Raw genomic sequence first — 26,579 nt, forward strand, 5'->3', positions numbered from 1 at the left:
CCGCAAGATTTCCCTGAGCCATGTTGGGTTCATTTTTGGTCTGCTTCAGTGCTGAGGTGTTGGGGATATAGGGGTTTTAAAAACTATTGTTTATATTTTATGGAGAGAGATAGAGTGAGAAGTAGAGATACAGACAGAGATAGAAGAGAGATTCAGTGATAGAGAGAGACAGAGAGGCAATGTTCATGTGAGTGACTTACACTCCTATTAATGTACTCCACAGGCAACAGTACTTGGGCATCTTGCTTTATGTGTGCCCTGGGGATTTGGACCTGGGTTGAGCCTGGCCTGGCAGATTTTTGCAGGAAAACAATGTTAACCAATGAGCCATCTCCCCATCCCTTGGCCTTTTCACTTAGTTGTATGCCTTGTATTTGAATGCTATGTGTGTCTTAGAAGATTTTTTAAATTTATGTTTGTTTGCTTTTATTTAATTAATGGAGAGCGACAGATGGACAGAGAGGGAAAGAGTCAGAGAAAGAGAGAGAGAAAGAGGAGAGAGAGAAGGAGAGAATGGGCACACATGGCACTCAGCCACTGCATGCACAGCCTTTTGCATCTGACTTATGTGGGCCCTGGGGATCAAGCCTCCAACACGGGTCCTTAGGCTTCACAGGCAAGCGCTTAACCGCTAAGCCAATTCTCCATCCCCAGATGTTTTAAAGAACTTTTTTTTCCCCCACATTTGAATTTCACTGTAGCCCAGGCTGATTTCTAAGTGACTTTGTATTTCCAGACTGGCCTTGAAGTCACAGTGGTACTCCGAAGTCTGCCTCCCAAGTAGTGGGAATAAATGTGGGTGTCACCATGCCCGGGTTAAAGAACTTTTTTACAAATAATTTCTGAGATCCTTAGAAATATTAAAAGTGTATTAGTTTATTTCCTGGAGAGATGGCTAAGAAAATTAGACACTTCCTTCCAAGGACTAAAGGCCTATGTTTGAGTCCTCGGTACTCAAGTAAAGCCTAATAAATACACAGAGTGGCATATGCACCTGGGGTTCGATTACTGAGGTAACAGGGCTTGGCACACCCTTCCCTCTCTCTCTCTCTGTCTCTCATTTCTCTTTTAAAAACTTTTTTATTTATCGTATTTTTTATTTTTTAATTTTATTTGAGAGACAGGAAGAGAGGGAAAAGTAGCTCATTAGGGCCTCACCCACCGACATTGAACTCCAGACACTTGAGCTACTTAGTGAGCATGTGTTACCTTGCCTGTCTCTCATTTCTGTCTCTCACTCTCTGCTTGGGAAAAGTGGAACTAAAAATAAAAGTGTACTAGTTTGGAGAACGGTTTGGTGTTTCTGTTGTGCGTGAGTAATTTAGAGTTTGAGGACAATGATTGCATTCTCAAGTTAGGGAATATGGAATACTGTGTTTTGGTGAATGAAACCAGGCTCTGTGAATATTGAGTAGGTGTGTGGTCACTGTGAGTATACTCGTAGATAGAAATCAGTGTGCACATCTCTTCCACTCACTGCCTCTTCTCTTGTCCATTCTTCTTCCCTCTTCCTCTTCCTCTTCCTCTTCCTCTTCGCTCCTCTTTCTCTTTCCCTTCTAGTCTCCTTTACTTTCTTTCCCTTCTCCTCTAAGACTTCATGCCTTGGAAATTATTATTTGTATTTCCATTTGTTTAGAGTGTTTTCTAGAATTTTAGAAGCAGTCTGTCTTTTTTTGTGATCATTATTCTGTGTTTCTTTCTTTCTTCTTTTTCATTTGTGCTGCTGGTGTATGAAGCCATGGGCATGGGCTTACTAAGTATACATTCTAAGATGAACTCCTATTTTTATTATAAATTTTTTTTGTTTTGGTTTCCATTTAGTTATTGTTGGTAGATGAAAATAGGATTTTTCTGTATCACTTTGGTGTTCTGATATCTTGTTCCAACATGTGGTATTGTCTTGTCTGCTGGGAGTTTTCGTTCACAGGTGTACTTATAATTTTATGCTTTTCTGTAAATATGTCAGCTATACTTGTTTTCAAATCTGAATGCCTTCCTGTCTTTTCCTGCCTGTATTGTTGAGAGTAGTTCACATACTTACTAAGTTGAAAGTGAGAAGAGAGGGACATGCTAGCTTTGTTTTCAAAGTTAGGGCAGAAGCATCCATTCATTTCACCATGAAACATGGTTTTACCTGTGAGTTTCTTACACGTGTTCTTTGTTAGCTTAACATAATGCCTTTCTGTCCTTGTTACTGAGAGTTTTCAAAAGTAATGCCTGTTGAATTTGACCACACAATTTCTCTGCATTAATTGATATGACCATGAACATTTCTTGTTTAGACTAAAGAGCCTCCCTGGTGCTGTGACTAAAGGCATGATCCAGTACACCCAACTGCATTCAAAAATGGCAAATAATGCTGGGTGTGGTGGCACACGCCTTTAATCCCAGCACTCGGGAGTCATTGGTAGGAGGATTGCCATGAGTTCTAGGACACTCTGAGACTCCATAGTGAATTCTAGGTCAGCCTGGGCTAGAGTGAGACCCTACCTCGAAAAACCAAAAAAAAAAAAAAAAAAAAAAAAAAAAGGGCAAATATTTCCTCTTTGGGGGGAAGAGAGGGAGGGAAGTAGTTAATATGCTCAGCAAGGCCTTGTGCCACTGTACACAACGCCAAGGTCCATGCGCCCCTTTGTGCCTCTGCCTATACGTGGGTACCGAGTCTGGGTTGTCACACATTGGTAACTAGTGACATTAGCTAATGAACCATCTCTGCAGCCTGAGGCAAACTTAAAAAAAAAAAAGATAACGATGACATTGTCTGAGAACAGCCATTGAAACAGAGGAGGATGAGTGGAATTCCAGGATGTTCCAGCCAGGCTGCTCCCAGAGGCTGTAGATGGATGTGAAGGGAAAGCTTGGACCTTGCGCCTATACACTGGACAAACTCATGTCTCGAGTCCTTCCCTCCATAGCTTGCACACACTATGGTTGACCACCCATGCCAGGTCAAGCAGTCAGTACTGAGAACTTTCTGTGACAAAAGTACTTTTATTGGGCTGGGGAGATGGCTTAGCAGGCATGGCGCTTGCCTGTGAAGCCTAAGGACCCGTGTTCAACTCTCCAGATCCCACGTAAGCTGGAGGCACCAGGTTGAGGCAAGTGCAAGGTCCTCAATGTCCACTGGGTAGCAGAAGTGTCTGGAATTCAATTTTAGTGGCTGAGACTCTGGCCCCACAATTCTCTCGCTCTCTTCCTCTGTCTCTGTCTGTGTCTTCCACATGCACACTTTCTGTGAAATAAAAGTTCTTTTCTTAAATGTCATACACAGGCATGAATGTAATACATCCTCCAACTCCTTTCATCCTTCCTCCTTTTCCCCTACCACACCTCTCCTTCATTCCCAGCCCACCCTAGAACAAGGGGAATCAGTCCTGAGTGAGGAGAAGCCTTTGACTCCTTGAGTGCAGGAGGCAGCCAGGCTGAGTCTTATCCAGTCCCCACCTAGAGAAAGGGACACACCCAAGAGATCACTCTACTACTCCACTGGCTTCAATTCCTCCTCCTCCTCTTCTTCCTCTTTCTCCTCTGTGGGTCGAGCAACTCATATCTTCTCTTTTCACGCTGTGAGAGGAAAGTCATACTCCGTTCCAAGCCTTACCTTTTCAAACAGGCCCTGACTGAATATCTTTGTGTCAGGGCATGAGCCTTCAGGGAGAACCCCTGCCTTTTCTTGGCAAGTGGAGGGGTTTGAAAGTCAGATTCCTTCTCTGGACATGTGAGACATAGGAGGTGTCTCCTGAAGGACAGAGACATATGTGGGTGTCCCATTTCAGGAAGAGTCCCTCAGGATACAGCCTGGCCTAGGAGGACGCCTGTCTGGGGAGGGCCTCATTGTCTTCTCTGCTCTTGTCTACTGAATATTTACAGACCCCTGTAGGAGCAACTCCTCTTAAATCTGAAGTATGTGGGGGCCCCAGGTTCTCAGAGTGGTTTCCATGGTCACGGGGAGCATCAGTGTCCTGGCCAACTCCTAGGGAGTTGACCTTTGACAGCCTGGTAGGACCCAAAGAGCTTAGGCCCCGGTACCTGTGCTTCTATAGCTTGGTGAGTGTGAAACAGATGTGTACACTGACCCCTTGGTGTGGGCGCCTCTTATCTCTCTCAGCAACTCGCTCTGCGCTCAATTCAAAAGTAGTTGCCTCCACTTGCGGTTCTCCTGGATTCCTGGGTTCACGCACTCTTCTTTTCTTGTTTGCAGCCTGGAGGCGCTTCTCCATGAGCTGCAAGGTGAAAATGGGTACTTGTAGCTCCTAAACTGGGAGAGACACCAGGGAGGAGGACACTGGCATGGAGACCACTGGAGATAGAGAGCGAGGTTCTGGGAGCCACCATGCAGATCTCCTTCCAGCTCCTCATCTCTGCTTCTGACCAGGATTCCATTCCCCTTCTTCTTGTCCATACTCGACATCCCCAATTTGGGAGCAGCCCCGTTGGCCAGCCATGGGCAGCCTGAATCAAAGCCACGTGGGTCTCATGAGTGAGGTCTGTTCCTTTTCCTGGTCTTCGTGCTGTCTCTTCCACCTGGTCTCATATTCTACGTGGGACATTTCTTCCCCTCTGTTGTCTTCCCACTATATCTTCCTACACTCTCCACTCTGTTTTTTTTCTACTTGTTTCTCTGCCAAGTTCTACCCGTCCTTCTCCTTCCCCTGTCTACCTGGTCAAGTGTAAGTCCCTCTTCCTCTTCATGCTCTTTGTTTAGCGCCATGATGTCTATATCTGGGTCTGGGGACAGCATTTTGTCCAAAAATTTAGGGCTTATGATGGCCTCTACCTGTAAAGGTAAGGAAGAAGGCATGAGTGACTTTGGCAGTTAGAAGCCCAAGCCAAGCCATTAGAACCTCCAGGAAATCATGTGAAAAAGGCCAATCCAACGCAGTTTATATCATGTGGATATGAAATTATGATGAAGACCAGTTAAATGCATACATTGGGAGGGAGGGTAAGAGAGCCAAGGAGAAAGAAGGACAGACAGACAGTCAGACAGACAGACCGAGAGTAGAGAAAAGAGTGAAAAGCAAACAGAGCGAGAGAGAGAGAAAGAGAGAGATATCAGCCAATGCCATATAAGGACAGAGCTCAGCCTTTACATCAGCAAGGTTTATCATACAGACAGCAACTCAGCTGAGTATTGAGGCAAGAAGATGAATTCAAAGTGGGGGAGATGGCATTCTAAGCCCGTGGAAAACACCAGGACTGTAGACACAGCTCACTTTGTCAAGAAAGTCCTGCTGGGAGCACAGTTCATCCAGGTAGCTGAGGAGTCCTGGACCTGGGTACAACACCAACTCTTCCTGCTGCTCCTCAGGTTTTTCATTTTCCATCTGTGGATTCTTCTCCCCTGTTGTAGAGAGAAAACATCCCTCAGGCCAGCGAGTGACATTCAGACCCTCATGGTTGGCTTCAGGCAGCTCTGTTAGTGTTTTGTAGTCTGAGGGTCTCCTGCGTTTGGTTGCTTGCGGTTGGGCAGGGTGGTTGTCCGGGCAACTCTACAGAGGTGCATGCTAGGGGAACGGGGAGAATCATTGTGCATGCTCTGTTTCCAGATCTCCACAGTCAGCTGGGATGGTCAGTGTTCAGATGACCGGCGTTATCCCAGAATAAGTCAGGACATGTTGGCCTCTGCACTGACGAGATGGGACAGGGGAATATGTGGAACATCTAGAGCGGCAATGTGAGAGTATTTTTGAGTCCTTATGTGCTTCTGGCAACTTGTCCACCCAGTTTCCGGGGCATCATCACATAGTTTGTTGAGTGTATATACAGGTGAGGGGAGGGAGTGGCAGTAAAGTTGCGCAGGTCCATATGCGAACAAGATGGGGCTACACTGTGTGGGGGTGGTTGGGCTGGCATAGCTGATGGCCCATTCTGAGGGCACTATACTGCTGGTAGGACTACATCCCCTCATGAGTGCTTTGGTATCTACATGAGCAACTGCAAATATGTCACGAGACCTACCTGGTTTCTGGATGAGCTCAGGGGTTGGAGGCATTTGTGGATCCCGTCCCAGTGGTGCTGGCGGAGGCTGGCACTGGGAACCACTCATGTTTTCCCACCTTGCCTTTTCTATCTTCTCCTCATCTTCAAACTCTGTGAACCTGTGGGAGAGGAAGATACAGTCTCAGCTGACATGGATTCCAGACTCAGGTCTGAACACCAGTTGAGCGCTCAACGGAAGGATGGGTGGGGTCAGGCCCTGAGTTGGGCTGGTGCAGTTCCAGAGTTTGGTGATCCTGGCCAAGAGCCGTGGTTCTGGGCACAGTCTACATACTGTGCAGGAGTCAAGTCAGTCCCAGTTGGTCCAGGCAAAACCATGAGGACACATCTCCTCTAGACCTCTCCAGACCCTGGCCTGAACAGTAGATCTGACTGCCAATCTGGTCAGGCATAGGGGTGATGGCAGCGTATCCCAGGGGTCATGGACGGATCCGAAGGCGATGAAGCTGACACTGACAGCGCAGCCATGACCAGGGAGACCAGGGACCAGGAGAAGGCAGAAGCCAAGCTCACTGCTATGGCTGCTTCTCTCTGAAATCTGGGTTTTCTCTTTCACCCAGGTGCTTATTTGAATGAGGGGCCATGCATGGGTCAAAGGCAAGACAGACACTGTTCTCAGATTGTCTGAGAGGCTGCTTCCTTCGGCCATGCCTCCACCATTGTCACCTACATCTGTGCCTACTTCCTTCAATCAGCAGTGGTGCTGGTAGTCAAGAGTCACCACAGATCGTTTGGATGTCTGGCAACAGTCAGGGCTTGATGCATAACCAGTGAGGAGAGAGCTTCTGCAGACATGGCACATAGACCTCCTAGCTTTCCTTGGTTCAGGAGCTACCTCCTGGTCTTAAAGATATCCATAGAAGGAGGTGAGCTCGTGAAAACCTTGTAACTACTGCGTGGGTGCAGAGTGCCACAAAATGTAGTCCAGCTGAGCCATCCACACCCACCCCGTCTCCATTTTCCAGACTCACTTGTTGGCCATCTCATGGTATTTCTTCTGCTCAGAGGAGTTTGCAAGATTCCATTCCCGCAAACCCCTCTGCAAGCCTTCCTCCTCCTTCATGTTGGGATTCTGCCGAGCCAGGGTCCGAAGTACTGGTCTGAAATTCACAGTCAACACTCAAAATCCACAAACGTGCTCTCCATCCCTCGCTGACTCTACCCAAATCACACCCTCGCGCCAACGTGGACGCTTGGTCCTCCTGCACCCCTACTTTCCACCAAACATCAGCACCAATTGTTGTGTCAGTGTCTTGATGTTGTTGTGAAGCTGACCCTATATCTGCAAATGTATGTGACTAGAAATGGGAGTGATGGGTGTTAGCCAGGTTTACATCATTATTGAGGGGGCCCCTCAATGGGATAGTCCCCTTCTACCACGGGAGTAGATCATTCAGGTTCTCTCCTATTCAGGTGACAACACAGCTCAGAATTCAGGGTCGGTCACAACTACAGTGAGCCAGCTGGCACCTGGATGAGCCACTGCTGCCTTCAGAAATATGCAAAGGCATGTATTATGGTGTCCATCGTCCACTCTGTTTTGTCAAGTAGGCCAGCCTAAGTGTAATGACAAAATGCTCAGAGCGATTCCAACGTCAGGATTACATCTTGGGTGAAAGGAAGAATGCCTGCTGAAGATCAGAATGGAGCAAATGGCTGATGATTGTCCTCCTGAGGATATGCCACCTTGCTAGCCAAGGGAAATCCTACAGAACGCATGTGCAGTGGTCTGCAGTCCTACATCTCTTCCCGGTATACCAGTAATAGCCCACATGACACCCGTAGCCCTTTCTGAGCTCCGCCGTCTATGTGACAGTGAAAATGGTTGAAAAATAAGGGTTGCTTGCTATCACCTAGGTGTGAGTGTAACAGCTGAGATAAGAAAAGCACTTTCAGAGCCTGATGTGGAAACCCAGTTCCTGAGAACGTGGCTCTTGGAGAGGTCTCGTCGCTCTCAGGAACTTCCTTGTCCACATCAGTTGGTCATTGTTTTACAGCCAAGAAGGAGCTGCCAGCCATGGGATTCACTCACATGAGGAAGCAGGAGAAGGCTTCCACATCAGCATCAGCAGTCTGCGGGAGGTGAGTCCGGACCAAGGCCTTGTTCTTCTGCCAGCGTCGGAAGTGCTCGTAGACACTGGCAGGTTGGTACGATGTTCTTTGAGGGATGTTGGCCGCAATGTGGCTCAGGCCATGGTATCCACATGCCCCTTGGGGCTGTGGTGCCATGCTTACTGATGACACGATGGGAACCATCTGTACACATGGAGGTGGGGCTGAAAGGTGAAAGCTCTGGCCCCAGATCCCCCGGTCATTCTGGGTAGCCACGGCAGCAGGAAAAGCGGTTCCTGTGCTCACAGCAGGTGTTGTGATGTGTTGGCTACCACGGTGTTCCACACCCCCATGAAGGGCCCCCAGAGTGATGAAGGTGTGTGCTTCTTGTGGAGGCTGTGGGAGTCTTCCTGTTGACATAACGTGGGTGATGTTCAGAGGCACAGCTGTACCCACGCCACAGATTCCACCGCCACCTGGTGCCATTGAAGCTCCTGGCAAAGGTGACAACACCAGAGGGTTCCCTGCAGAAATCCCTGTCGCCCTGAGGGGTGCACAGGGCTGCTCCCAGAATATCTGCAGTGTTGGTTGGGGGGCAGTGGGGAGCGAGGGCAGGGCTGTATATTGAGAGGTGGCGGTGCACATGGTTAGGTTCAGTCCTGTGGCCAAGGATGCTGTGGAGACAAACAGGCGAGGCTTGTAGAGGAGGGCAAAGGGCTCAAAGGGAGGCTTGCTGGTCCTGGGAGTTAGTGGGAGGGGGTGTATGGCAACATGGCGGAGTCATAAGCAAGGGAGGAATTTACAGTTGGCTGATGCCCTCGAGTGAAATTTCTGGCTAAGCCTTATTGGAGTGGACATTACCCTCCCACTTCACCAACATCCCCTGACCCCTTTGTATGGAGGACACCTATGAATTTGTTTCTGAGACTCCTTTTGGTGACATTTGAGGAGAAAACCTTCATGGTTCCAAGAAGTTCCTGAGCAGTAGGTCATTGTCTATGTGTCCCCTTTCCCACCGAGTCTTCTCACAAGTAGCCAAGCACTTTCCCCCAGATGAGTTGAGGACCCCCACTGCCAATGGTCCTCCACTACGGTGGCGATTTTAAAGCATTTATCCCTGTACTTTCCTCTGTCTTCCTATTCCCATAGCCCCGTACACCTCCCTCCATTTTCTTAGTCGAGTACAGCAACACAAAAGCACCAGTACGAATTATCCCAAGCAGGTCTAAATACTTCTGGAGGTGAGCCTTTTGTACATTCCACCTCTGCTGCTCATCCCTGTCCTGCTTCCTCCCTCAGAACTAACAGCAGTGGGCTAGATTCTGGCCAGTCCTTTCTGTGGCATAGCAGGATGGTGCAGGTTGAGTGCCAACATGTGATGTGGCCATTGTGTTCCTGACTTCCCTGCACAGTCAACACTGTCTCCGGAGGACCATCAATGGCCAGGGACTGATGATCGTAGCGCTTGACAGGGGAGTTTTCCAGAAAAGTTTCACAGGTAGTGATTGTATCAGGATTGTTCTTGGAAATGTCAAACCCATTTGGTCTTTTTCATGGGAGCACCAGGCGATTCAAAGGAATGACTCCTGAGGAATCAGAAGTGGCAATAGGGACTTAATTGTCTACATTTCATTTCTGTTCAGCAAGAACTCCAGTGGTCCCTCTCAAGAGAGCTGGTTCCACACAGTATGCACTTAGTAATCAAGGCGCGTATTCTAACCCCAAGTAGCTACTCTCCATCCTCACTGGAAAAGGAAACCAGGTATCTGAGACCCAACTAAGGCAAAGCCAAGGGCCCTGTATAACTGATCCCTGTTCATGGCACAGCAGACCAACAAGATGAGGAAATACTTCCTGTCAGCAATGAAAGAAGAAGGACGCGGGAATGAGAAAAGTGAATCACAACTTAATTTCTGTGAAATCCTGTATTAAAAAGTGGGATAAGAGGGCTGGAAAGATGTGTCAGCCGTTAATGCAGTTGCCTACAAACCTGAAGGACCTGGGCTTGTTTCCATATTCCAATCTAAATCCAGATGCACAGGTTGTTACTGGCTCTGGAGTTTGTTTGCAGTGACCATAGGCTCTAGAGGACACGTATTCATAGTATCTCTCTGTCTCTCTCTCTCTCTCCCTTTGTCTCTCTTTCCAGCTATTTTTTTTTATTAAATTTTTTAAAAAATATTTGAGGGCAACCGACACAGAGAGAAAGGCAGTTGGAGGGGGAGAGAGAGAATGGCGCGCCAGGGCTTCCAGCCTCTGCAAACGAACTCCAGACGCATGCGCCCCTTGTGCATCTGGCTAACGTGGGACCTGGGTATCCGAGCTTCTAACCGGGGTCCTTAGGCTTCACAGGTAAGTGCTTAACCGCTAAGTCATCTCTCCATCCTGAAACTATTTTTAATCTCTCAAATGAATAAATAAATAAAATAGTTAAAAGTGTGGGATAGGATTGACTAGGTGGGTTAGTGGTCATGGTGCTTACCTGTGAAAACTAAGAGCCCCAATTTGAGTCTCTAGAACCCACATAAGACAGGTTCACATGGTGGTGCATGCATCTGGAATTCATTTACAGAGGCTAGAGGCCTTGATGTGCCCATTCCCTCCCTCCATCACTGTGTCTCTCTCTTTATGTCAGTCCATTTCTCACTAAATAATTAAATAATTTAAAAAAGTGAACAATTTAAAATTTTTGTTTTCTTTTAAAATGTGGGCTGAAACCAGATGTGATGGCATGTGCCTTGAATCCCAGCACTTGGATGCAGAGGTAGATGAATCTGCATGATTTCAAGGCTAATCTGAGACTACGCAGTGAATTCCATAGGAACCTGTACTAGAGTGAGACCCTACTTTGAAAAAAAAAAAAAAAGTGCAGTTCGATTGCTGACATCTTAGAGAAGGTTTACAGGATGCTGTGCCTGTGTAGAATCTAACACTGTGGGCAACTGACAAAAGAGAAGCTTGCTGTGGGAGGGAAGGCGTGTGCCCCTTTTGGCAGCTGCCCATCGTGTAACTACCATCCTTATCCCAGAGAGGACACTGCTGGCTCTCTCTGGTTAGAGAGGAGCATGCGCAGCACTTTGTTGGGTAGGATGTAAGCCTGCAGATTCCTCTTAAGACCTAGACTGATGAAGTCCAGTCCCACACCACGTAGAAGCAGTTCCAGGTGCTTGATGAAACCGCCCAGGCCTGCGCTGTTGCCTTCAAGCTTTCCCTGTAGATTCCCCCACAAGCCCTACAAATGGTGGTGAGGGCACCTGCTTCCCTTCTCTAATGATTCAGTTCAGGAGCTCCAACCCTTTCTCCCAACCCAGTGAGTTTCCCTGTGGCATCCTGGTGCCCCTGTCAGTGCCTTCTGGATCATGTTAACTCTTGCTGCCGTTCTGTCTCCATCCCCAGTTGAGCTATCCTTGGGGCAGCCCAGTTCTGGACCTTCACCCTCCCTGGACTCGATCAGTTATGGCAGCGATATAAAGGATGGTAACAAGGTAGTTCCACTGCTAGGACAGTCTCGGATTACCTCCTGATGTCATCCCCACAGGATCAGACATTGACCATGCCTTTCGGGCAGCTTCCATGGTGAGTAATTCAAGCAAAGGACAAGGACACAGAGAGTGACCTTGCTGTGGCAGATGCCAGGATCAACCACAGCTGTTAAAATTTGAAAGTACACAGGATCAGAATGTGAGGCAGACATTCCGTGCGGGGGAGGGGCAGGGGGCATCCTGGGGACAGGAGTCCATGAAGGGCTGTGGCAGGCATGTGAGAATCTTGGGTTGCTTCGGTGATTAGTGGTGCTGATTGCAACATCATTAATGGATTTTCCTGCCAAATTCATGATGACTTCTCAGGCTGAGTGCAGTGGCTTTCCTTCCTTCCTTCTTTCCTTCATCAGTAAGCCTTGTTTTCTTTCCTGTCCCATGCCTTTTTCTCCCTCAGCAGTATGCTCAAGTATTTTCCCAATGATTACAATAAAATTCAGAACATATTTTCAGATAAGTAGAGGATTCCATGGGATAGAACCTGACAGGGTGACTGCAAATACGATCATCTTGGCAGACGGAGGGTTTTCCTCAAGTGCTTATCATTATGCATTACTTAGGCTCTAGACCAGTGGGAATAGACACAGGAAATCTGGAAACATTCTGACATTAACTTGCTTACCTTGCCTAGAGTTCTGATTTTGTAGGCATTAGCGATTGTCTGCCCATGGTTGCGTGTGTACCTTGACACAAACGAGGATTCCATTCTACATGGTCTGTTCCTCATTCATATGTACCCACTTCTGTGTTTTCCATCTCTCCTATATGACCTTAGAGACCCTGTTCATTGGCATCCTGCCTGCATGCCTCTGTGGTATGCCCATACCATTTGGAAACTCATTTTTTTTATTGTAGGAGTAGACTGACCCGACCTAATGGTGTTTGGCTTGAAGGTTTTGGAATGTAACATCTTGCTAAAGCCATGTACTTTAGTGGCTGTCCTACTTTTTGTTTTGTAGGTGGGTCTCTTCTCAGTCTGGAGGGTCTCACATAATGCAGTGCTTCGCTGTGGCATTAGCAGCAACTCTCTTCAGGCACATGAACTGAGAGTCAAAAAATAAAATCCCTCCTTCACACCGTGGTGAGTCGTTAGCATTTTGCATGGTATGTCTCCTGTCTTTGCATCACATCATGTCCCTTACTACCAAAACATGCAGGAACTGAAATATTATTTCTGTATCATAATCAGCTTCATACATGATTAGTCAAATTTATCTAATGTGTGTTCTGAGCATGGTTATGGTAGGCTATTCTAGCCGAACTAGAGTGCTTGGTGTTTTGTGGATATTAATTCATATGTAGTTTTTGGTATTTTCTACTGATGATGGTTTAATTGGTAAGGCATAGCTTATAATGCTGTGATTATTCTAGGAGAATCATTGCATCAGTCTTTAAAGGAAACGTGATGGTTCATATTTTGATTCAGTGAATATGATTTAAATCAGTGCTAAAAACGTGGAGTTAGTAGTGTTTCATTGTGTAGTGGCAAGAAAAGCGTGTTTGGGGTTTGCTCCCTGGAGAGTTGGAGTAGGATCCAGAGGAAGTATTGTTCACATGGATGGGATGTCATATGACAAAGGACGTGAAGTTTAGGACGGTTCTACACGAAAAATGCAGTGAAATAGACAACTGCTGGTGTTTGTTGCCTGAGGTTTGGTATTCCAAAATGGAATGGGGTAATACCGTCCCCATTAATCCTTGTGAAGTCAGCTGAATTTGTCCCAGATTATCAGGTTTTGAAGAATGGTACAACACAAGTGTGTGTGTGTGTGTGTGTGTGTGTGTGTGTGCATTAATCCTTTCTGTGGCATAGCAGGATGGTGCAGGTTGAGTACCAACGTGTAATGTGGCCGTTGTGTTCCTGATTTCCCTGCACAGTCAACACTGTCTCCGGAGGACCATCAATGGCCAGGGACTGATGAGCGTAGCCCTTGACAGGGGAGTTTTCCAGAAAAGTTTCACAGGTGGTGATTGTATCAGGATTGTTCTTGGAAATGTCAAACCCATTTGGTCTTTTTCATGGGAGCACCAGGCAATTCAAAGAATGACTCCTGAGGAATCAGAAGTGGCAATAGGGACTTAATTGTCTACATTTCATTTCTGTTCAGCAAGAACTCCAGTGGTCCCTCTCAAGAGAGCTGGTTCCACACCGTATGCACTTAGTAATCAAGGTGCGTATTCTAACCCCAAGTAGCTACTCTCCATCCTCACTGGAAAAGGAAACCAGGTATCTGAGACCCAACTAAGGCAAAGCCAAGGGCCCTGTATAACTGTTCCCTGTTCATGGCATAGCAGACCAACAAGATGAGGAAAGTCTTCTTGTATCAAAGAAATGAAGAACGATACAGGAATGAGAAAAGTGATTCACAACTTAATATCTGTGAAATCCTGTATTAAACAGTGGGATGAGGGCTGGAGAGATGTCTTAGCGGTTAAGTGCTTGCCTGTGAAGCCTAAGGACCCCGGTTCGAGGCTCGGTTTCCCAGGTCCCACGTTAGCCAGATGCACAAGGGGGCGCACGCGTCTGGAGTTCGTTTGCAGTGGTTGGCAGCCCTGGCTCGCTCATTCTCTCTCTCTCCCTGTATCTGTGTTTCTCTCTGTCACTCTCAAATAAATAAATAAAAATTGAACAAAAAATATTAAAAAACAAAGTGGGATGAGAGGGATGGAAAGATGTCTCAGCTGTTAATGCTTACTTACAAACCCAAAGGTCCTGGGTTTGTTTCCATATTCCAATCTAAAACCAGATGCACAGGTTGTTACTGGCTCTGGAGTTTGTTTGCAGTGGCCATAGGCTCTAGAGGACACATATTCATGTTCTCTCTCTGTCTCTCTCTCTCTCCCTTTGTCTCTCTTTCCTTCTTGTTTTTAATCTCCCAACCAAATGAATAAATAAATAAAATAGTTAAAATATGGGATAGGATTGGAGAGATGGTTTAGTGGTCATGGCGCTTCCCTGTGAAACCTAAGAGCCCCAATTTGAGTCTCTAGTACCCACATAAGACTGGTTCACATGGTGGTGCATGCATCTGGAATTCATTTACAGAGGCTAGAGGCCTTGATGTGCCCATTCCCTCCCTCCCTCACTGTGTCTCTCTCTTTATGTCTGTCCATTTCTCTCTCTAAATAATTAAATAATTTAAAAAAGTAAACAATTTAAAATTTTTGTTTTCTTCTAAAATGTTGGCTGAAACCAGATGTGATCGCACGTGCCTTGAATCCCAGCACTTGGATGCAGAGGTAGATGAATCTCCATGATTTCAAGGCTAATCTCAGACTACTTTGTGAATTCCATGTGAGCCTGTACTAGAGACCCTACTTTGAAAAAGAGAAAAAACAAAGTGCATTTCAATTGCTGACATCTTAGGGAAGGTTTAAAGGATGCTGTTCGTTTGTAGTATCTAACTGTGGGCATCTGCAAAAGAGAATCTTGCTTTGGGAGCGAAGGAGTGAGCCCCTTTTGGCAGCTGCCCATTGTGTAACTGCCATCATTATGCCAGAGAGGACAGTGTTGGGTCTCTCTGGTTAGAGAGGAGCATGCACAGCACTTTGTTGGGTAGTACATACGTCTGCATATTCCTCATAAGTCCTAGAGTGATGCAGTCCAGTCCCACACCATGTAGAACAATTTCCAGGTGCCTGATGAAACTGCCCAGGCCTGCGCTGTTGCCTTCAAGCTTTCCCTGTAGAGCCCCCACAAGCCCTAGAAATGGTGGTGAGGGCACCTGCTTCCCTTCTCTAATGAATCAGTTCAGGAGCCCCAACCCTTTCTCCCAACCCAGTGAGTTTCCCTGTGGCATCCTGGTGCCCCTGTCGGTGACTTCTGGATCATGTTTAGCTCTTGCTGCTATTGTTTCTCCATCCCCAGTTGGGATATTTTTGGGGCAGCACAGTTCTGGACCTTCACCCTCCCTGGACTCGATCAGTTATGGCAGCGATATAAAGGATGGTAACAAGGTAGTTCCACTGCTAGGACAGTCTCGGATTACCTCCTGATGTCATCCCCACAGGATCAGACATTGACCATGCCTTTCGGGCAGCTTCCATGGTGAGTAATTCAAGCAAAGGACAAGGACACAGAGAGTGACCTTGCTGTGGCAGATGCTCAGGATCAACCACAGCTGTTAAAATTTGAAAGTACACAGGATCAGAATGTGAGGCAGACATTCCGTGCGGGGGAGGGGCTGGGGGCATCCTGGGGACAGGAGTCCATGAAGGGCTGTGGCAGGCAGGTGAGAACTGGGGTTCCTTCAGTGATGCAGGGTAATGTGATTATTTGTGCTGATTGCGACATCATTGATGTTTTCATCCCGCCAAATTCATGATGATTTCTCCGGCACAGTTCAGTGGCTTTTCTTCCTTCATTTCTTTATCCGTATGCTTTCTTTTCTTACCTGTGGCATCTTTTATCCCTCCTCAGATGTATGCTCAGTTTTTTTTTTCCCAATGATTACCCTAAAAAAAAATTCAGAACATATTGTCAGAGAAGTATAAGAAATCCTACAGTGCTTGGTAGTTCATGGATATTAATTCATATTTGACATTTGATATTTTCTGGTGATGATGGTTTAATTGAGAAATCATAGGTTATAATTCTGTGATTATTCCTTGATAATTACTATATCAGTGTCTAAAAGGCAACTTGATACCTATTTTGCTTCTGTGAATGTGATTTTAATCAGTGCCAGGAAGCTGGAGTTAGTAGTCTTTCTTTGTCTAGTGTCAAGACAAGAAAGTTTGGAATTTCCTCACTGGAGATTTGGAGTAGGATCTGAGGACAGATTATTCACACAGATGAAATGTCCTCTGTCAAAGGATTTGAAGTTTAGGACAGTTCTACATGGAAAATGCAATAAAACAGAGAACTGCGGGTCTTCCTGTCTGTTGCCTGGGCTAATGCATTCCACTCTGGGATGGGGTGATAGGTGATACTGTGCCCATCCTCCTTGTAAGTCACCTATAGTTGTTGTGGATTATCAAGCATTGTTGAATGATACCACAGAAGCTTAGGGGCGTGTGTGTGTGTGTGTGTGTGTGTGTGTGTGTGTGTGTGTGTGCACGTGCGTGCGCATTATTCTGTTGGCAAATCTTTTCATGTGTATGTGGTTCTTGGAGGTCTGTTTCAGATTTCTTCCTCAATCTCTCTCTTCTCCTTTTCTGTTGTTTGTTTTTTAAGGTATGGTTTCCCTTTAGCCCAGAGTGACCTGGAATTCATTATGTCATCTTAGATTGCTCTGAACTTACATTGATCATTTTATCTCAATCTCTTAAGTCCTGGGATTCAGGATGTGTGCCACCTCATGCAATAGAGAAAGGCAGAGAGCAAGGGGGTAGAGAGAGACAGAGAGGAGGTACACCAGGACTTCTTTGTAAATGTAGGTTTAAGTGGGAAGTGTGGAATAGAAGTGGGGTATTAGACTTTATTGGCAAGTCCCTTAACTACCCAGCCATCCTGCTTTTAAAGTATTTATATTTCCTTATTTTCAAAGAGAGAAACAGAGAGAGATAGAGGGAATATAGACTGAGAGGGGGGAGAGATTTGGTATGCCAAGGCATCCAGCCTCTGCAAACAAACTCCAGATGCATATTTGACTTTGCGATCTGGCTTTAAGTAGGTACTGGGGAATAAGCCCAGGTTATTAGGCTTTGCCAGGAATCACCCTAACCACTTAGCTATCTCTGCAACCCATCTTCTTTGTTTTCTGATGATTCTCTCTGTGAACCTGGAGCTCACCATTCTGCTATACTACTTAGTAGCACACTCTATGGATCCTCCTGTCTTCACTTCCCCTGTGCTGGGATTACAGGACTCAACAGGCATGCCCATTTTTTACATGTGTGCTGGGATTTGAAACCAGGTCTTCATGCTTGTGTGGCAAGTGCTTTACTGATTGAGCCTTCTCCCAGACATGGGGTGATTATTTTTATATGCAAATGTGATACACTTTTGATCCTCTTGGATACAATGGGAATCCAGAATGTATGTATGTATAGTTTGTGAAATGTGTTTTACAAGTTAAGTTGGGAAGGCCTAGGAATATGCTGGGTTTATATTTTAAATTGGGTGGACAGAAGAAAGTGTTAAGATCTGTATTTGCTTGAGTGGGTGATGGTGTCTTTATAAGTATCTGAGATTAAAGGAGTTAATGGCTGTGTTTGCGGTGGTGAATAGAGGTAAATGAATATGGTGAATCTGAAAGTTCATGCTTACACTCTGAGAATGGGGTTGTTTGACATTTTGGTTTCAGAATATCTTACCTCTGCCTTTCCTATGAGAACTTGAATTTGAGAGTATGTCATGGAATTTTGAAGAAATATGAGCATGTTGAGTAATGTTGAGGAAATGATGTAAATTTCTGTGGTTGTGCATATGGATGGATATGGTTAGGAAATATAGGAGATGTGTTTTTGTATCAGGATGTGATGGAGAATGATGTGTTCCTGTGATTTTCAGGATGTGGGTATATTTGTTATAGCATGTGAGAGAAAGCATGTATGTAATGGGGAACTTGCAGAGAGAATGTGTAACCATGGTGCACAGTTTGTATGGTTTTGTATTTAGAAGATGGAGGACAAATTTCTTGGTCATATGTTTAGCATGTGATATCTTTTTTATAGGTGATATCAGATTGCGAGGAAATATTTGATTACGTGTTATGTTCTGCATATTTATGTAGATGTTTTTTTGCTTGTGGAGAGTTCGTGGATATAGAGGGTTTTAAAACTATTATTTATTTTTGTGGAGAGAGAGAGATTCAGTGATAGAGAGAGACAGAGAGGCAATGTTCATTTGAGGGCCTTATGCTCCTATAAGTGTACTCCACAGGCAGCACTGCTTGGGTATCTTGCTTTATGTGTGCCCTGGGGATTTATACCTAGGTTGAGCCTGGGCTGACAGACTTTTGCAAGAAAGCAATGTTAACCACTGAGCCATCTCTCCAGTCACTGGACTTTTCATTTAGTTGTATGCCTTGTGTTTTATGCTGTGTGTGTTTGACCAGATGTTGTCTTAAAGAAATTTTATTTTTTCAAGTTTGACTCTCACTATAGCCCAGGCTGATTTGTAAGTCACTCTGTGTTTCTAGGCTGGCCTTGAACTCACAGTGATAATCCGAAGTCTGCATCCCACGTAATGGCAATAAAGGTGGGTGTCACCATGCCTGGTTTAAAGAACTTTTCTACAGTTTTCATTGGGAATGTTAACATGCACACATACTGCAAGTTGTTGACATTTTCATCAGGCTGTCCTCCTTTGTCCCCTCGGCCCTGTCAAATTTCAGAGCACTCTCCTTGCTTTGAGTATTGGTTCTGACTATGGGGTCATAAATAAACCAGTTGGTTCATGTGAGCTGGATGATACCTCTGAGTATGCCTCCCCACTCTGTGGCTCTTACATTCTGTCTTCCTCCTGTTCTGCTATGTTCTCCAAGCCTTTGAAAGAATCTTACCAGTCTCCTTTAGGTTTGCATTCTCAGTAACCACCTATTTTCTGCTTGGATTTTTTTTCTTTTCTCTTTAAAATTATTAGATATGGACATATTTTGTATGTAAACATCACATGTTGGTACCATCCTTTCCCTCCTCTCTGCCCCTTTTCTGAAGCGACCTTCCTCGTTGCAGACACAGGTCAACCCCACGGGGATTGTGGATCATGCATTATGGGGGCAGCAGTCAGTTATGGGGGAGAGGAAATGTCTCTGTGCAAAATGTCCCAACTTGTGGCTCTAATCATCTTTCTTTACCCTCTTTCACAAAATTCCCTGAGCCATGATGGGAGCATTTTATTTTCGAGGTAGGGTCTCACTCTAGCTCACGCTGACATGGATTTCACTCTGTAGTCTTAGGGTGGCCTTGAACTCTCAGTGATCCTTCTACCTCTGCCTCCCGAGTGCTAGGATTAAAGGCATTCACATTTTAAGTCTACTTGAGCCTACTTGAGTGATGGGAACTTAGAGCATCTAGGATGTCTGGTTTGGTAGGTATTGAGTGTCCTCAGTATCTTTCTCCATCACCCTTTTGCTGATTTCAGATTAATTAAGAGAGCAGCATTCTTGCTAATTTCCCCAGTTCCTCTGTGGTTTCATCTGGAGCTGGGGTGGAATGTGCTGAGTCGTTTATCTCCTCAAGTCCAGTTCCCATCTTAAAAAGAGATGTAGATTCTCCAACAGAGAATGAAGTCAGCATCAGCTAAATGGGATAGCCATTATTAATTTAGAGAGAATTAAAAGGGTTTAGACACTTTTACAGTCTAAGGTTAGTGGAGCTTGACAGAATCATTATCTGGATATGATTCTGACTTGTTTCCCAGTTCTGGATATGGTTTCCTTTCCACTGAGTGGGTCTGTTAGCCAATTCAAGAGCAGTTGGTTACCCACCATGGCTGTGTGCCACTATTGCACTTGTGTGAGCATTGTGTCAGGTTGTTTGCTTCTGAATTGCTTAGACTTTGAGTTGCTTGGACAGATGTTGGTGACTTTCCCCTGGTAGCTCATGTAGCACCTTCCAGCACTAGATGGGCTAATTATCTGGGGACTGGCTCTCCTCTGGATTCCAATTAGGTCTCTCCATGGTCTATGCCAACAGCATTTGGTGTCTTCAGCGGTAGGGTCTTACCATTAACCTCTGGTGGATGATCAAGTGCTCTGACAGAAGTGTGTCTTGTTTGTTTTGGAACATCTAGTAAGTCTCTCTGACCAGTAACTCATTGTGCATGTAGACCTATCCTGGTATAGGTAATTACAGGCCAGTGCCAAGGGAAGGGAAAAAAAAAAAGAAGCCAGAGAAGAAAGAGAAATAGGAGAAATTTGAGGTTAGGTTTTGTCTCACTTTTTCCAAGCCCTTCTATTTAGGTGCTCCCTCTAAGGTCCACTTGAAAGTTCCATGTTTTAGTCTGATTTCCAGTATTCTATGGTACCAGTTCAATTTGGGTTCAGATTTTGGTCCCCCACGACCCTTTCTTTCTCTTCCCCCAAGCCGTACCCTTCCTATTTTTTAAGCCTCAAGATGCTATTCAGTTATGTCAACAGCTTGGGCTGATACAGGTTAGAAACTGCAGATGAGTGAGATCATGTGATGGTTGTCTTTCTCCAGCCTTTAAAGTACATTTTTATTTGTTTGTAAGAGGAGAGAGAAAAAATGGCAGGGTCTCTTGCCACTGTAAACAAATTCCAGATGCATGCACCACTTTGTGTGTCTGGCTTTATGTGTGTACAGGGGATTGAATCCTGATCACCAGTTTTTGCAGTCAAGTACCTTAAACCACTAAACCATCTCCCCAGCCACCCCCAACACATCTTGAGGGTACAGAGGCTGGTCCACACGTATGGACTTCAGTGCTGGGCTTCTTTCTTTCACTCCCAATGTATTTGTGAGACACCCTCTAGCTAGCAAATTACCACCCCAGGGTGTATGAATGTCAGAATCTCAGGAGCCTGGTAGATCTGTCTAGTCCATAGACTACAGAGCTAAGTGTGGCGAAAAGGGGCTCCTGGCACAAAAAGCCAGAAACTGCTAAAGGGAAGACAGCTGTGTTGGACATCTGACACTTGACCAGTGCAGGCTCAGCAACAGCTTAACTCAGCAAAGACAAGAACCTCCAAGTTCACTAGAACCTCCCTCTGATGACATCTAATCTTGAAGGACTCAGAAAGAATTTACTCCAACACTATCTTTTTGGCATTTTATGTTTCTTCTCCTTTATTTTTGCTTTACTTTTAGTTTGACTTATTTTCAAAGCAAACTTTATATTTTTATTTTTCTTCTTATAGTTATTTGATTTTGTTTATGATTTTTTGCTATTAGTCTTTAAAAATTTTTTAAATATTTTATTTATCCACTTTCAAGGAGGGAGAGGGTAGAGAGATAATGAATGGGTATACCAGGACCTTTTGCCCTTGTAAGCAAACTTCAGCTGCTTGCATCACTTTGTGTATTTGGCTTTACCTGGGTACTGTGGAATCAAACCTGGGCCCTCAGAGTTTGCAAGAAAGTGTCCTTAACCACTGACCCATCTCTCCAGCCCCTATTCTTTGTTCTTCTTTTATTCCTTTCTTTTTTCGAGAATAAAGGCAGATATTTTTACTGCAATACAAAGAGAGTAACAGACATGGTAGTAACAAAAGTACAGCTCCTCCCCTTTCTTTATTCAGTCTTGCTTCTTGTTATGTTTTCCTATCCATGGTCCCTTCTTTTACTTCATTAATCTACTAATTATACACTTAACCTAAATAATTTTAACTTTATAAAACACTCTATTATTTTTGCCATTTTCTGTTCTATGATCATTGGTTGACTTTAATATTTTAAGTGTGTTTCTGTATTTTGCATACTTTTCTGTTACTAGTTTTCAGAGCACTGTTTTCTCCTCTCTTCTGGTACTTGGGGATTGAACACTCAGAGTATGGTGCTCCAAGCCCCTCATGTGATGCTACAAGAGACATCCAAGCTAACAGATGTACAAAATGCCCCAACAACAAAGTGTCACAATGCTTCCAGCAGGTCATACCTCCTCAATGGCCAGACCCAAAGATGCTGAAATCATCAACATGGCAGAAAAAGGATACAAAAGTTGGGCTGGAGAGATGGCTTAGTGGTTTAGGCACTTCGCTGCAAAGGCTAAGGACCCATGTTTGACTCCCCAGGTGCCATGTAAGCCAGATGCACAAGGTGACATGTGCAAGATTGTGTATGCACACAAGGTGGCGCATGCATCTGGAGTTTGATTGCAGTGTCTCCCTCTCTCTCTCTGATGAAAGAAAGAAAAATAAAGAATACCAAAGTCCATGTCTAAGAATAACCAGTGACCTCAATGAGGAAACTCAGACAAAAGAAGTGAGGAAGTAATTTAGGACATAGGTATGCAAGTAATGTAGAAGACTAGGCAACATAATGAGACATTCAGCAAGGAGACTGAGATGGAGGAAATGCAGGAGAAGGGTTAGGAATGGGAAGCACAATCAAGTGAAAGCACATCAGACTAGATCAAGCAGAAGAACCAGTTGAGAGACAATCTGTTGTTAAAAACCGAGTTAGCCTGGTGTGATGGTTAATCTTGTCAACTTGATGGGATTTAGAGTCACAGTGGAATAAACTTCTGAACATGTATGTGAGGAAGTTTCTAGATTAGGTAAGTTGAAATGGGAAGACTCACCCTAAGCAGGGGCAGCACCATTCCACGGGCTGGGGGGTTATGAACTGTATCAGGAGAAGAACAAGCGCTGGGCACATGTCCCCTGACTGTGGATGCCATGTGACCAGCCACCTCACCTCCCTGCTGTCACGCCTTCCCTATGCTCAGCCTGCGAGCCAAGACAAGCCTTTCCTTCTGCAGGTTCCCTTTATTAGGAATTTTGTCACAGCCATGAGAAGAGGAACCCATATGCCTGGGGACTGAGAGCAGAGAAGAGCCACTGGTCAAGGAGTCTCAGTGACTTGCCTCCTCCCCTGAGTGAGGAAGACTCAGGGAGGTGGGATTGGAGAGCAAGAGGGCCAGAGGAGGGGAAGGCTGCAGGAGGGTCAGCTGAGGCAGAGAGATGTAAAATGAAAGATAGCCATACCCTCAGGGGCCAGGAGCAGATCTTTTCAACTGAGAATAACCGGGAAGTTAATAACTCTGAGCCTGAGGCCAGAGCTACCTATCTGTCCACTGCCGTAGAAACCAAGAACTTTGAAGTTCCAGAGGTGTCGTTGATACTCACTGTGGTGTCCCTCCAGCAGGGTGCTTAGTACTCAGGAAGTCTTGGAAATACAAAGGCAGGTCCTACATCCCTCCCAAATTCAGTGCTGGGATCGCTTCCCATGCGTACAACATACTTGGGAAACACTCTGTGGTGGTTTGATTCAAGTGTTCCCCATAAACCTAGGTATTCTGAATTTTAGGTCCCCAGCTGATGGGCAGACTTATGGGTGTTATATCCATCTTCCTTTTGCCAGTGTTTGGCACACTGTCCTGTTGCTGTTGTCCATCTGATGTTGGCCAGTAGGTGATGGCCACTCTCTGCTCATAACATTGTTTTCCTCTGCCTTCATGGAGATTTCCCTCGAGTCTGTATACCAAAATAAACCCTTTTTTCTCCACAAGCTGCTCTTGGTGGGATGTTTTCTGCCAGCAACAAACTTCACAGCTTAAATATTAGCCATAATCAGCGGAATGTTGGAAGGGTGATGGAACCTGCCCAGCCCATAGCCTGCAAAGCTAAGTGTCCCCAGTACACAAAGAAGAAAAGCTACCAAGGTGAAGATAGCTTTGGCAGGCACCAGACAATTGTCTCATAGGCTCAGCAAATAGCATAAACCCTAGGAAAGATCAAAGTTGCCACGTTCAACTGCCAATCCCCTGTCCAGGCACAGAACTAGTGGTCTCCAGTTTTCCAGGACCTGGAGAGAGAAGCTGCTGCAACACCTCATCTCCCTTTTTATATAAAAATATGTTTATTTATTTATTTATGTTTTTATTTACAAACACAGAGGAAGACAGAGAAAAGAAAGGAGAATGGGCATGCCAGGGCCTCCAGCCACTGCAAATGAACTCCAGATGAATGTGCCACTTTGTGCATCTGGCTTTGTGTGTGTGCTGGGGAATCAAACCTGGGTCATTAGGCTTTAATCACTGAGTAATCTCTCCAGCCCCCTTTTTTTTTATTTATTTATTTGAGAGTGACAGACACAGAGAGAAAGACAGATAGAGGGAGAGAGAGAGAATGGGCGCGTCAGGGCTTCCAGCTTCTGCAAACGAACTCCAGACACGTGTGCCCCCTTGTGCATCTGGCTAACGTGGGACCTGGGGAACTGAGCCTCGAACCGGGGTCCTTAGGCTTCACAGGCAAGCGCTTAACCGCTAAGCCATCTCTCCAGCCCTCTCCAGCCCTTTTAAATTAAATTTAATTAAATTGAAAATCTCCTTTTTTATTCATGTGATTCCCACCTTTGGCTACATTTTTAGTAGTGTTTTTACTTCGTTTAATATTTGACAAATGGTTTCAGCTGCTGTTTCCCATCATATATTCACTTAATTTTGTTTTAGACTTTTTTTTCATTATTGAGCAACATTTTCTCCTGGGTTTATTTTTGTTTTTTTTGTGTCCCCCTCACATTTAGTAGCATTATAATTTTTCTTTTCAAATAATGTTTATTCTCCTTCTTTTAAAACATTTATTTATTTACATATGTGTATATGTGTGTGCCAGAGTCTCTTGCCAAACATCTGAGAGAGCTGGGGATTTGAAACTTGGCCAGCAGGCTTTCTAAGTGAGTGCCTTTAACCACTGAGAAATTTCTCCAGTTCTGTTCTCTATTCATTAAATTTAGTTTCTGAACATTTTTTATTATTGAGAAATACTCTTTTTTTTTTTTTTGCTTTTTTCTACCTTTTTTCCTAATCTCTCTGTTCTCCTTCCTAATGTTGTTCTCCATTTTTCTTTCTGCTTTCTTTTGTTTAACTTCTTTTCTTCTGTTTCTCCCGTCTCTGCCTCCTTCCTTTATTTCATTCATCATTACTTCCAACCTTACCCTTTCTACAGTATTTTTTCCATTTTCAAGTTGTGTGTGTGAGACAGTGTGTGTGCGCACACACATGTGTGTCATCTAGAAGCCAGTGTACAACGTTGAATGTTTTCCTGAATCATTCTCCACCTTACATTTTTTTTTTTTTTTTTGGAGGTATGGTCTCACTGTAGCTCAGGCTGACCTGGAATTCACTATGTAGTCTCAGCGGGGCCTGAAACTTATGACAATTCTCCTGCCTTTGCCTCCCAAGTACTGAGATTGAAGGCGTGCGCCACCACGTCCAGCCATACTTGTGTTTTTTTACACAGGTTCTCATGTAGCCCAGGCTGGGCTCGAAGTTTCTCTGCAGCTGAGGATGGCCTGATCCTCCTGCTTCTTACCTCTGAGATGCTGGGATTCCAGGCTTGCATGTAGTTGTGTGATACACCTGGGGCTTAATGCATTCTAGGCAAGCACTGTGTCAACTGAGCCACAACTTCATTGCCAAAAGACTTGACCAAGCAGAGGAAATAAATGAGAATTTGTCAGCATTTGTGCCTACTTATTTGTAGGACAGTCCTCTAAGTTTCCTTGGGAACCTACCTTTCCATGTTCTGGCTCCTGTGCCTCAGGCAAAGCTGACTCAATGGTGACTACAGGATCCAGGCATGGCTAGTCCACACATCCCATTTCCACAGCATGGTTTCAGGTGTGGACATACAACCCAAGTTGGGCACTGAAAGAAGTGTTCCTGATACAAGTAACCTTGATCACTCAAAAGCCATCACATCCTTCTGTGAGTCGATATGAATCCCAGGAGCTGAATTTATTTGAAATACTCATCATATGTTTCAAGTGACTAGAAACCCAGTTCGGCTGGCTTATCTGGAAAGGAAAGGTCCAGGTGAGAACCTCTCCTCTGTGCTGGTCTCTACTAGTCACTTTTCTCATTGCTGTGACAAAGTTCTTTTCTCTCTCACTTTCTCTCTTGTTACTTTATTTTATTTTGTAGTCAGTGAATACAATCAAGTTAGTACCATTATTAGCCTCCTCCATGTCCTCCCCCCTCCACAGAGTACCCTCTTTGTTGGGGTATATGGGTCGTGAATTGTGGGATTAGCCTTTACTTTTGGGTAGGAGGAAATGTCTCTGCATGTCATGACCCAGTGTGTGGCTGTGACATTCTTTCCACCCCCTTTTCCACAAATTTCTCTGAGCCGTGTTGGGTTCATATTAAGTCTGCTTTAGTGTTGAAATCTTGGGAGCCTCTGTATCTCTGGATATCTGTTATGGTAGGGGTTGACTATTCTCTGTGTTTATCTCCTTCACTGTTGTGCTGGTTCCTGGTTTGCCAAGAAAACAGCATGAGCTTTCTCCATTCATTCTTGCATGTTTCCCCAATTATTCTTAGTTTCAGCTGGAGCCCTTTTGAAGTGTGATGGGGTGGTTCTTTCCTTAGGATCTGCGTCTGTCTGAAAAAGAGAAGTAGATTCTCCAATAAAGAGT

Source organism: Jaculus jaculus, chromosome 12, assembly GCF_020740685.1.
Source record: "Jaculus jaculus isolate mJacJac1 chromosome 12, mJacJac1.mat.Y.cur, whole genome shotgun sequence".
Taxonomy (NCBI): domain Eukaryota; kingdom Metazoa; phylum Chordata; class Mammalia; order Rodentia; family Dipodidae; genus Jaculus; species Jaculus jaculus.